Raw genomic sequence first — 12,277 nt, forward strand, 5'->3', positions numbered from 1 at the left:
AGCTTTGCTTCTTCGTCGTAGCGTGCAGATATTTTGTAGTTGCGGTTTTGTCTAGACTTCTTCAGGGGGCAGTATATATCTAGATTAAAAGTTAGAGTGTGAATTAGAGACTCATATGCGCCATCTGCATTGTCTGAACCAAAAACTCCAATCCAGTTCTCAGCTGCAAGATTTTGTTTTAGGTTGTGCAAATTTTCTGCATTGAGGTGACGACGAAGAGAAGATTCTGTTATTCGTTGTCTTGCTGGGAAAGTGAGGTGACAAAGCTGACACGTATGGTCTGAGATCGCTGTATGCATTATATCAACCTTAATAAGATTTGTACTGACGTTTGTACAAACGGCATCGATAGATGTTTGTGAAGATGCAGTAATCCTAGTTGCTGGGAGTTGAAGCCTCGTCAGGCTGTGTGAAGCCATAAGGTCGTTGAAAAGGGTTCTTTCAGGCAATGGCTGCAAGTTGTCGATATTGATGTCACCCATTAGAAGTACCTTGCCCTTGTCTGAAGATGGAAATGAGCCCAGTATATCTGACAGGAGCTCAAGTGCTCGAACGATAGTTTCTTGGCGTTTTATAGGAGGGCGATATACTCCTAGAATGTACAGAAATTCTTTGCCACTCAACTTGATGGATACTCCTGCTACCTCACATATCAATGGTAGACTTTTACATTCCACGTTTAAATTAGCAGTTTCGTTTTCTAGGGTACATTTTTTATATATTGCGACACCCCCCTTTTGCCGATTTCTTCTCCCGAAGGCAGAAATCAAACTATAGCCAAGTAATCTGGTGTTAGTGATTAGGTTGTCGCTTTGTCCATGTTCAGTAATCACAACAATGTCTGGTGATAAAGAATGCAGAAGATGATTGAATCTATCAATCTTATTGCCAATCCTATCAACATTTTGGTGCAGCACAGTTAGATTTTTTGACGTGTCCATCTTGAATTTATGAAAAGACGTCTTCTCTGAGTAAACTTCTCTCTGGTTTTCTTCAATGGGCTCTTCCATAAAAAAGAAGTCTCTTGGTGGCATGGTTCTTGAACTGGTGTATCTAATTCTCCTGACGCAGCAGACCCAAATACAATGTCACCTGTTACCGAGCAAACACCCACGTGCTTGGAGTCAGACAAGTGCCCCGTAGCTGGTCTGTCTTTTATTTGGTTTCTTTTCAAGAATTGTTCAAAATTACTTTCATAAAAGGCTTCAAGACACTCTTTTTTATCCAAGGGGACTGCAAACATTGGGGGTTTATTTCCCAGTTTCAAAGCTGATTGTAAAGCTTTAAGCTCCGAGACAACGCCCAATCTTGTTTCAACATCTGGGAGAGGACTACTATTTACAACTGAGCTTGTTATGTTAGATTTCTTGTGTTTCAAGTTTTCTTGTTCAAGTATTGCATTTTTTTTCATATATTTAGCTGCTTGTAAGGAAATGCTGAAAGCATTCTTTCTGTTTCTTGAGCTAACTTTTTTACGTTTTGTTGGTGTACAATTAGATGAAGCAGTAGTATTTGTATCAAACAAATCATAGGATAACTGCTTATTTTCTATGACTGATTTAGTGTTCTATGTATTGTTTTGGAGGGCTTCAAGTGCATTTTCAATTCTATCCTGCCTTATTTTAATTTTAGTCATTTCGAGGAGCAGAGAGGAGTTAGAACCATGAGCTGAAGATTCAGTAAAGTCTGTTTGTGTTTCAGTACTTCTGTAAATTTTGTCTGTTAAAGTAGGAGATAATTCAGCACTCTTTTTGAGTTGAAGTGAATTATTCTCTTGAGTCAGTTTCTTTACTTGTCCTTCAAGTTTGGTAACAAGTTCTTCTTTCTCCTTGTCATAATACTCAAAAGTAGCAGTCAATTCCAGCCGCAGTTGATTTTCTTTTCCTAGTTGCACTTCTACTTCCTGAAGAGTTTCTGTGAGAGCTTTATTTCTGGAGATAAGAAGAGATTTATCGTTTTCTAGCTCTTCTATTTGTTGTTGAAAGTAGGTATTATTTTTAGTGTTTAACTCCGTGATTTTATTAGCCAGGTCAGCGTTGTACGATTTTCATATTATGTAGTTCTTGTTTTAGCTTTTGGTTTTCACAAAGGAGGGCACTCCCAGCTTCGGCAGCTAGAGTTAAGGATGATTCTAGAGCTTGTTCATCTCTAAAAAATCACTTCCATGACCAATCCAACGGCCATGAAAGTTGTCATTTAGTAATTGCTTGAAAGGGTTTATAAAATGCACCATCTTGTTGGAAGATTCCTTGATACTGGAACCGCAAAATGAGGCAAGACTTGTTCATTTAAAACAGCTGTTCTCTAAAACAGCAACGCAGTAATCAAACCAGTTGATTCAAGAAATCGATTTTTATAGGAAGCAAATTTGTAAAATTTTTAATATGTCACCATTTTGTTTCTATAATTATTAGGGAGCTTTAATTTTCACAGAATATTTTTAAACCCTACTTTATTAATTGTGTAGAGTTAAAAAATGTTCTGTGAAAAAATAGGCAAGTAATATAAAATGAAACGTTTAAACCTCTTTGTAGTATTTTACCTGTTATTTTACAGTACACTACACAAATAATATTTAATACAATTTAAATGTCAACAAATGTTTCAGCCTATTTGTTGAACTTCATCCGAAAGTGTCAGCAGCTGTTTAGTTAAATTTTGATTATGAAACATAAATACTACAATTTTTTCATATTCAAAAATATTTCAGGTAATTTTTATTTATAAGATCTCAAACATTCAACTTATGCAGCAACAGGCAACATCTCTACAAACAAACTGAAACACTGCAATGGAGTATTATCCCTCAGCCTTATAACTTTACCCATAACAAAAAAAGACAGTAAGACAGTAGTTGGTTATTATAGACCAATATCAATAATGGGTTTCTCTAAAATCCTGGATATGTATTTCCAATAAAACAGCTTATCTATGATGTTGTCTTCTATAAAAGAATTATTGTCTGAAAATTACTGTACGATTGTGTTTGTTGTTTATTATTCTTAATATACAACAGTTAATCTAAAGTCTCTTTTATTTAGTTTTTTAACATATATTGTGAATATTTAAAGCCTTAAATGGTAAATAAAGCAGTTTATTATTGTTAACTAAGAATTTCGTTTTTGTCTGTCATTGTTTATAAAGGCATTCATTGTTGATACATTTACTACATCTCTATTAGTTTTTAATGTATTAGAGAACAGAGTGACTTAACAACATATATTAATGTATTTCTTGTACTCTAAATGAAGGAGCTGGGATCTGAGCGCAGTTGGCATAAGATACTCTGGAGCTACCGTTTATTCGATTTTTTTATTGTGAGCTACTCGCTGAGAGCCTCAATGTTGGCAGTGTTTTGTCACAGTAAATCTGTGTGTATGTTATTTTGCATACATTTGATCATGAGATTTGTGATAGAATCCATTTAAAATGTAATTCTTGCAATATCTTAGTAAAATTTCAGATTTTTAAGAAGTTACAAATTAAAATAAATTAATAGCTACAATTTTAAAAGTATTAATTATATTATCATAATATATTTTGCAGCTAGCCCTCCCACTATAAACATTTGACTAAGACTTAAATTTATTAGGTTTTAAGATATTAACTTTATAATAAAAAAAAAAACATATGCACACACTGACAGAAGAAACTAAACAATGGAGATCCATATATTAATCTGTATATCAATGTGTCTGTCTTCACTTAAGCAATAATGCTTTTGAAAATATGGTAATATATTTATAGATACGTGTTTTAACATGGTTTTTTACATTTTGTGTTGATTATAGTTTAATTAACTGATATGGATATAACTGAATCCAATCAACTTCACCGATGTTATCGCTTAGCATTAACTCCTTTACAAACTAAAAACACGATGGAGATAGCAGATATTGATTCTTGTAAACATTACATAACATTGTAATTTTTTGTCCAGTGTGTTTGAACCATACTATTTAAATTAGCCTGTCCCTAAAAATCATTGATCCTTAGCATTATTGGAAAATTACACTTTCACACTACAAAGTTTTCCCAAGTTTGATTGGTCTTTGCAAAATTCTAAACAGATATATAATTTTGAAAGTGGTGAATAGGTTGATAGAATCTCTGATCATGTATATTTATTACACATCTCGGATTTAAGCGATATCAAGGCCTCTGCATGGTTTGTACCATGGTTTCAAATTAAATTTACTTTAAAATACAGATTTATTTGAATGTCTAGATCCTAGTTATTTTAACGTGAACATACTGAATGCATAGTATTTTTTACAAAAGGTAATTAATTATTTGTTTTTGAAATAATAAAGTCAATTCACAGCAATTAAAAATTCGCAATATGGTTAATTTTATTGTTTTATTCATAGAGGATGCATATTATTCACATCAACAAGGTATAGGCGCTCGCTGATTCAAGGGGGTGCTAAATCTGCACATTGACACGGTCAAAGCTCTGAATTAGAACCCCCCTATTCGAAGGGGGTGCTTATTCAGGGCATGGACACGGCCACTGCGCTGATTTAGAACCAATTTCGTGACGTCAAAATGACGTCAGTAACGAGGGGGTGCTAATTCAGGGGCACTATCGTGTCGGCTGCCAGCCGGTACACATCCGTGCTGATTGGCCGACTAAACTTATCATAACTATTTGTTATTCGGAGAAAAATGTAAGGCAACGCATTATCTCGACCAGCGACACTGGGATCAGTGTCGTGTCGGCTGCCAGCCGGTAGACATATGTGCAGACTGGCCGACTAAACTTATCATAACTATTTGTTATTCGGAGAAAAATGTAAGGCAACGCATTATCTCGACCAGCGACACTGGGATCAGTGTCGTGTCGGCTGCCAGCCGGTACACATCCGTGCTGATTGGCCGACTAAACTTATCATAACTATTTGTTATTCGGAGAAAAATGTAACGCAACGCATTATCTCGACCAGCGACACTGGGATCAGTGTCGTGTCGGCTGCCAGCCGGTACACATATGTGCAGACTGGCGCCATGGGAATGTATCGCTTCTACACTATACTATAGATATGTCTGTAAGTGTAGGCTGTAGCATTGAATGGGAGTGCCCCCTCCCACCACCCAGTCATTCCTCCCACAGCACTACCGACTACCGTCTGCCAGTCTGTCCGCTGTCGCTGGCCGTTGCACTGTCTCGTGTCATTAGTGCATTTGTGGTTCTGGACTGGAATGTTATCAACAAGTTCTGCAGTGTAATACTGGATATATATGCCGGCTTGTGGTGTTCTGGAAAAGTCTGTGAGTATCTTTTCAGCAGAAGTATGTATACTTTAAGGAGATTATTAATTATCGGATAGTCTGGTTACTCTCACACCTTCAGTGGCATTACATTGTAATTCAGCGTATATCGTTATCCACTAAACAAATTTTATATTAATCGCCCCTTTACATTTTTTATATAATTACAAACTATAATTGTAATGAAATAAGTACGTCAAACGTTTAACTGTAAGATGTACCTATATTATTTTGGAAATAAAAAGTTGGAAGATGTCAAATTGTTTTTAAAATATAGTTAAAATAAAACAGTGAGATACCCGAAGAAAAATTATGTAATGTTGTATAAAATAAGTAATCGATTACCCTATGCTACTACTTGATATTCGGAAAATGTTGGATTATTGTTTGTAGGAAAAGAACATTTACCCACAGTGTAAAAAATATATACAAATAACATTTTACCAGCTGTTTTGATTTCAGTTTTGAGGGCATTTGTCACACTGTCTTCAACAGATGTAATTATACAAAGTCGTGAGGTATAGTATAATAATACAAAAATATAGGATTATTTTTATTTTAGTGATAGTTTTCTTAAGTCCATTACGACAAAAAATTTTAAATGTGTTGAACCTTGCTTAAAATTAATATCGACCTACCACCATAACATTCTCCCGTAGAAACACATTTCACTTGCTGGAAATAATTAAATTACAATTTTGTACATATGTAATGCTATATATTACCGTTATTTTTAACATTATTTTTAGTTCTACTTAAACTAAAAAGAGTCTATAAAGAAAATTCCTTTGAAATTAATCTCTGACTACAACAGCATTAAATATGACAAAAATCAAGGCAATGTTAGCAATGTTTGCGCCTTATACTCAAGTCGAGTTGGTTCGGGAATATACTTGCGTTAAAACCATATATGTATGGTCATGAAATCATACTAAAAGTAATGATACGATTTGTTTGTATGAATTGTGTATTTTTGCACCACCACCCTATCTCTATAATACTCGCGGGTAGAGGTGTACATGCAACAACAACGACAGCGACAGGATGGTCAAATTATCAACACTGATACCAGCAGCTCGATCTGCTCTCATCACCACATCCACCACCACCCTATCTCAGCCTCTATAATACCCGCGGGTAGAGGTGTACATGCAACAACAACGACAGCGACAGCATGGTCAAATTATCAACACTGATACCAGCAGCTCGATCTGCTCTCATCACCACATCCACCACCACCCTATCTCAGCCTCTATAATACCCGCGGGTAGAGGTGTACATGCAACAACAACGACAGCGACAGGATGGTCAAATTATCAACACTGATACCAGCAGCTCAATCTGCTCTCATCACCACATCCACCACCACCCTATCTCAGCCTCTATAATACCCGCGGGTAGAGGTGTACATGCAACAACAACGACAGCGACAGGATGGTCAAATTATCAACACTGATACCAGCAGCTCGATCTGCTCTCATCACCACATCCACCACCACCCTATCTCAGCCTCTATAATACCCGCGGGTAGAGGTGTACATGCAACAACAACGACAGCGACAGGATGGTCAAATTATCAACACTGATACCAGCAGCTCGATCTGCTCTCATCACCACATCCACCACCACCCTATCTCAGCCTCTATAATACTCGCGGGTAGAGTTGTACATGCAACAACAACGACAGCGACAGGATGGTTAAATTATCAACACTGATACCAGCAGCTCGATCTGCACTCATCACCACATCCACCACCACCCTATCTCAGCCTCTATAATACCCGCGGGTGTACATGTAACGACAGCGACAGGATGGTCAAATTATCAACACTGATACCAGCAGCTCGATCTGCTCTCATCACCACATCCACCACCACCCTATCTCAGCCTCTATAATACCCGCGGGTAGAGGTGTACATGCAACAACAACGACAGCGACAGGATGGTCAAATTATCAACACTGATACCAGCAGCTCGATCTGCTCTCATCACCACATCCACCACCACCCTATCTCAGCCTCTATAATACTCGCGGGTAGAGGTGTACATGCAACAACAACGACAGCGACAGGATGGTCAAATTATCAACACTGATACCAGCAGCTCGATCTGCTCTCATCACCACATCCACCACCACCCTATCTCAGCCTCTATAATACTCGCGGGTAGAGGTTGTACATGCAACAACAACGACAGCGACAGGATGGTTAAATTATCAACACTGATACCAGCAGCTCGATCTGCTCTCATCACCACATCCACCACCACCCTATCTCAGCCTCTATAATACCCGCGGGTAGAGGTGTACATGTAACAACAACGACAGCGACAGGATGGTCAAATTATCAACACTGATACCAGCAGCTCGATCTGCTCTCATCACCACATCCACCACCACTCTATCTCAGCCTCTATAATACTCGCGGGTAGAGGTGTACATGCAACAACAACGACAGCGACAGGATGGTCAAATTATCAACACTAATACCAGCAGCTCGATCTGCTCTCATCACCACATCCACCACCACCCTATCTCAGCCTCTATAATACCCGCGGGTAGAGGTGTACATGCAACAACAACGACAGCGACAGGATGGTCAAATTATCAACACTGATACCAGCAGCTCGATCTGCTCTCATCACCACATCCACCACCACCCTATCTCACCCTCTATAATACTCGCGGGTAGAGGTGTACATGCAACAACAACGACAGGGACAGGATGGTCAAATTATCAACACTGATACCAGCAGCTCGATCTGCTCTCATCACCACATCCACCACCACCCTATCTCAGCCTCTATAATACTCGCGGGTAGAGGTGTACATGCAACAACAACGACAGCGACAGGATGGTTAAATTATCAACACTGATACCAGCAGCTCGATCTGCTCTCATCACCACATCCACCATCACCCTATCTCAGCCTCTATAATACCCGCGGGTAGAGGTGTACATGTAACAACAACGACAGCGACAGGATGGTCAAATTATCAACACTGATACCAGCAGCTCGATCTGCTCTCATCACCACATCCACCACCACCCTATCACAGCCTCTATAATTCTCGCGGGTAGAGGTGTACATGCAACAACAGCGACAGCGACAGGATGGTCAAATTATCAACACTGATACAAGCAGCTCGATCTGCTCTCATCACCACATCCACCACCACCCTATCTCAGCCTCTATAATACTCGCGGGTAGAAGTGTACATGCAACAACAGCGACACGATAGTTAAATTATCAACACTGATACCAGCAGCGCGATCTGCTCTCATCACCACATCCACCACCACCCTATCTCAGCCTCTATAATACCCGCGGGTAGAGGTGTACATGCAACAACAACGACAGCGACAGGATGGTTAAATTATCAACACTGATACCAGCAGCTCGATCTGCTCTCATCACCACATCCACCACCACCCTATCTCAGCCTCTATAATACCCGCGGGTAGAGGTGTATATGTAACAACAACGACGCGCGACATAGTGGTTCTCACTCTGCTCCGGGCTGCGCTTGTGACGGCGTGTGCGCCTCTGGTGCTCTTGAGTCTTTGGACAAACTGTAATTACTAATTTTGAACCGTTTCCTACTGTCCCAAGAGTCTGTGAAACTGTGCAATATTTCAATAGCCTCAACCTTCAAACGAATTCTTCGAAATCCAACGTGTTGAATTTCACACTGCGTCTATTGGACTCCGAATGTGGGTCAGCCGTCATGTTGGCAGATTCCATATTGGAAGAAGTCTACTCCTCAATATTCCTTGGAATACTCCTCGAGCGAGGGTTGACATGGAATAATCACATTGACCATGTGTGCGCCAAACTGTCCTCAGGAATTTATGTTTTGAGGTCCTTGGCCCGGTATCGCCCCAGTCAGGTATTGATTGCGGCATATTATGGGCTAATTCATTCTTACCTTTCCTATGGAGTGGTGTTGTGGAGGGCCTGTACAGGCAATAATTTCCTGAGGGTGTTCAAATTGCAAAAAAAACGCAATTCGTATCATCCCAAAATTGAATTTCAGAGAATCGTGCAGGACAGCATTCAAAACTTTGCAACTGTTGACTTTGCCCAGTCTCTAAATTTTAGAAACATCTTTGTTCTGTTTGTCTAAATGTGCCCTAACCAGGGGACGTGACATACACGGGTATGAGACTAGAGGTAGAGATAACTACCGTACTGGAAGACACAGAACGGTGGTTTATGAGCACTTGCCTTCGCAGGCAGGTGTTCATTTCATCAACAGATTGCCAAACTCTATGAAAAACGCCCAAGGCGGCAAAAGCTCGTCTTAAGCGCTTTCTGGTGTTAAATGCATTCTACAGCGTTGATAAGTTTCTGGCGTTGAACTGGGAGGCCGCCCAATTCGATGACTGACTCCAGCGCTGGAAGTGGGTTGAGATTGGCGATGGATGAATGAGACTGGAATGCATGAAAATTATGTAAGTTTGGACGTGGTGGTAATGTGGTATGCGAGTCTTAAATTTATAATTAATTGTGACGTTTGCCATACAATGTGTAATTGTGACGAGCAATTAAAGATTTGATTTGAATCTGCAACCTATACACACATCGGGAAAAAAGTGGCAGCAGGTAGTCCGGGCTGCGCTTGTGACGGCGTGTGCGTCTCTGGAGCTCTTGAGTCTATGGACAAACTGTAATTACTAATTTTGAATCGTTTCCAACTGTCCCAAGCAAACTGTACGAACATCGGGACAAAAAGTAAAACACTATTTGACAAATTATTATTTAATTATTACTAACAACTAGTTTTAAACAGCTCCTAATTGTTCCAAGGTTCTTCAAACTATTCAACGAAATGTTTTCGTGATATGATAATAAAATATTAACCTCATATTATAAATTTAAGAATACAATAATTGTTCATGATTGTCTATTGTGCCTGCCGTGTGCGTGCCTCGGTCTCCGGTTCTGTTTAACAAAGCGGAACCAACTATAACGTAATATAATTAGGTAGGTGATTGCAACGCATTAACATTGTTGTATGAAAAGTGGATGGATTACGATACAGTTGTCTGTAATATGGCGTTATGCCTTTATCAGTCCAAGATCTATCACGCGCTAGCTATAAATTAACAGTTATCTAAGGTTATCTTGTGCAGTCTCAGTTCCTTACTGTTGTAAGATATGGTTAACCGGCAAGTGATTCGTGTATAAGTGTCGTATAGATGGTATGTAAAATTAGCGGTGTGTGTGTGTGTGTGTGTGTGTGTGTGTGTGTGTGTGTGTGTGTGTGTGTGTGTGTGTGTGTGTGTGTGTGTGTGTTCCATCCTTCAATCCTTGACTGAAACGAAAAAAATAAAAATATACGGTACATATTAATGAATTTTCATTTAAAATCATGCTTGTAAAGGGTTTGAAGTTTCCAATAAATGAAATATTTGCATGATTCAATTTTATTTTATTATTCATTGTATTCATTTTTACCTGTATTGACGCTTGCAGTACAATTGTTCAAATTGCCCGACTGAAATAACAAAATTGATTTTGCCGGTTCCTCAGATATTTGCTTATATATTGAGTCTGTCTAGAAGTAGAACAATACAATGATACTGGTAGCGGAGAATGAGTACTAGTACATCATTCCGTATCTACTATTCCTCAGATATTGAATTTCTCAGAAGTGGAACAATACAATGATACTGGTAGCGGAGAATGAGTACTAGTACATCATTCTGTATCTACTATTACTCATATATTGAGTCTGTCTAGAAGTGAAACAATACAATGATACTGGTAGCGGAGAATGAGTACTAGTACATCATTCCGTATCTACTATTCCTCAGATATTGAATTTCTCAGAAGTGGAACAATACAATGATACTGGTAGCGGAGAATGAGTACTAGTACATCATTCTGTATCTACTATTACTCATATATTGAGTCTGTCTAGAAGTGGAATAATACAATGATACTGGTAGCGGAGAATGAGTACTAGTACATCATTCCGTATCTACTATTCCTCAGATATTGAGTCTGTCTAGAAGTGGAATAATACAATGATACTGGTAGCGGAGAATGAGTACTAGTACATCATTCCGTATCTACTATTCCTCAGATATTGAATTTCTCAGAAGTGGAACAATACAATGATACTGGTAGCGGGGAATGAGTACTAGTACATCATTCTGTATCTACTATTACTCATATATTGAGTCTGTCTAGAAGTGGAATAATACAATGATACTGGTAGCGGAGAATGAGTACTAGTACATCATTCCGTATCTACTATTCCTCAGATATTGAATTTCTCAGAAGTGGAACAATACAATGATACTGGTAGCGGAGAATGAGTACTAGTACATCATTCTGTATCTACTATTACTCATATATTGAGTCTGTCTAGAAGTGGAATAATACAATGATACTGGTAGCGGAGAATGAGTACTAGTACATCATTCCGTATCTACTATTCCTCAGATATTGAATTTCTCAGAAGTGGAACAATACAATGATACTGGTAGCGGAGAATGAGTACTAGTACATCATTCTGTATCTACTATTACTCATATATTGAGTCTGTCTAGAAGTGGAACAATACAATGATACTGGTAGCGGAGAATGAGTACTAGTACATCATTCCGTATCTACTATTCCTCAGATATTGAATTTCTCAGAAGTGGAACAATACAATGATACTGGTAGCGGAGAATGAGTACTAGTACATCATTCTGTATCTACTATTACTCATATATTGAGTCTGTCTAGAAGTGGAACAATACAATGATACTGGTAGCGGAGAATGAGTACTAGTACATCATTCTGTATCTACGATTCCTCAGATATTTGCTCAGGTATTGAGTCTTCTTAGAAGGGGATTAATACAATAATACTGGTAGCTGTATTTAAAACCAGATATATAATTTGTTTCCTTTTCCTCACTGAATTTATTTTTACTATCATGTATGTAATGTTCCTAATGTTGTTGATAGCCAACCATGGCCTAAAACCTAATAAAGATTTTACTGCTGTT

At 38.6% G+C, this 12,277-nt stretch overlaps 1 protein-coding gene across 2 annotated transcripts in view; it reads left to right on the plus strand.

Annotated features, from left to right (window-relative positions):
* The window catches only part of LOC124360933 (amyloid beta A4 precursor protein-binding family B member 1-interacting protein-like), a 152,155-nt gene that overhangs the window by 62,288 nt on the left and 77,590 nt on the right, over positions 1–12,277 (plus strand). Inside the window, exon 1 of one of the 2 annotated variants that reach the window (XM_046814942.1) lies at positions 5,123–5,271. The exons of the other annotated variant lie outside the window; for it this stretch is intronic. The gene's annotated coding sequence lies outside the window, so the exon portion shown is untranslated. Of the gene's footprint in view, positions 1–5,122; positions 5,272–12,277 lie in introns of those variants that run through there. 2 annotated transcript variants of the gene reach the window in all.

The sequence above is a fragment of the Homalodisca vitripennis genome, chromosome 4 (genome assembly GCF_021130785.1).
Source record: "Homalodisca vitripennis isolate AUS2020 chromosome 4, UT_GWSS_2.1, whole genome shotgun sequence".
NCBI lineage: Eukaryota > Metazoa > Arthropoda > Insecta > Hemiptera > Cicadellidae > Homalodisca > Homalodisca vitripennis.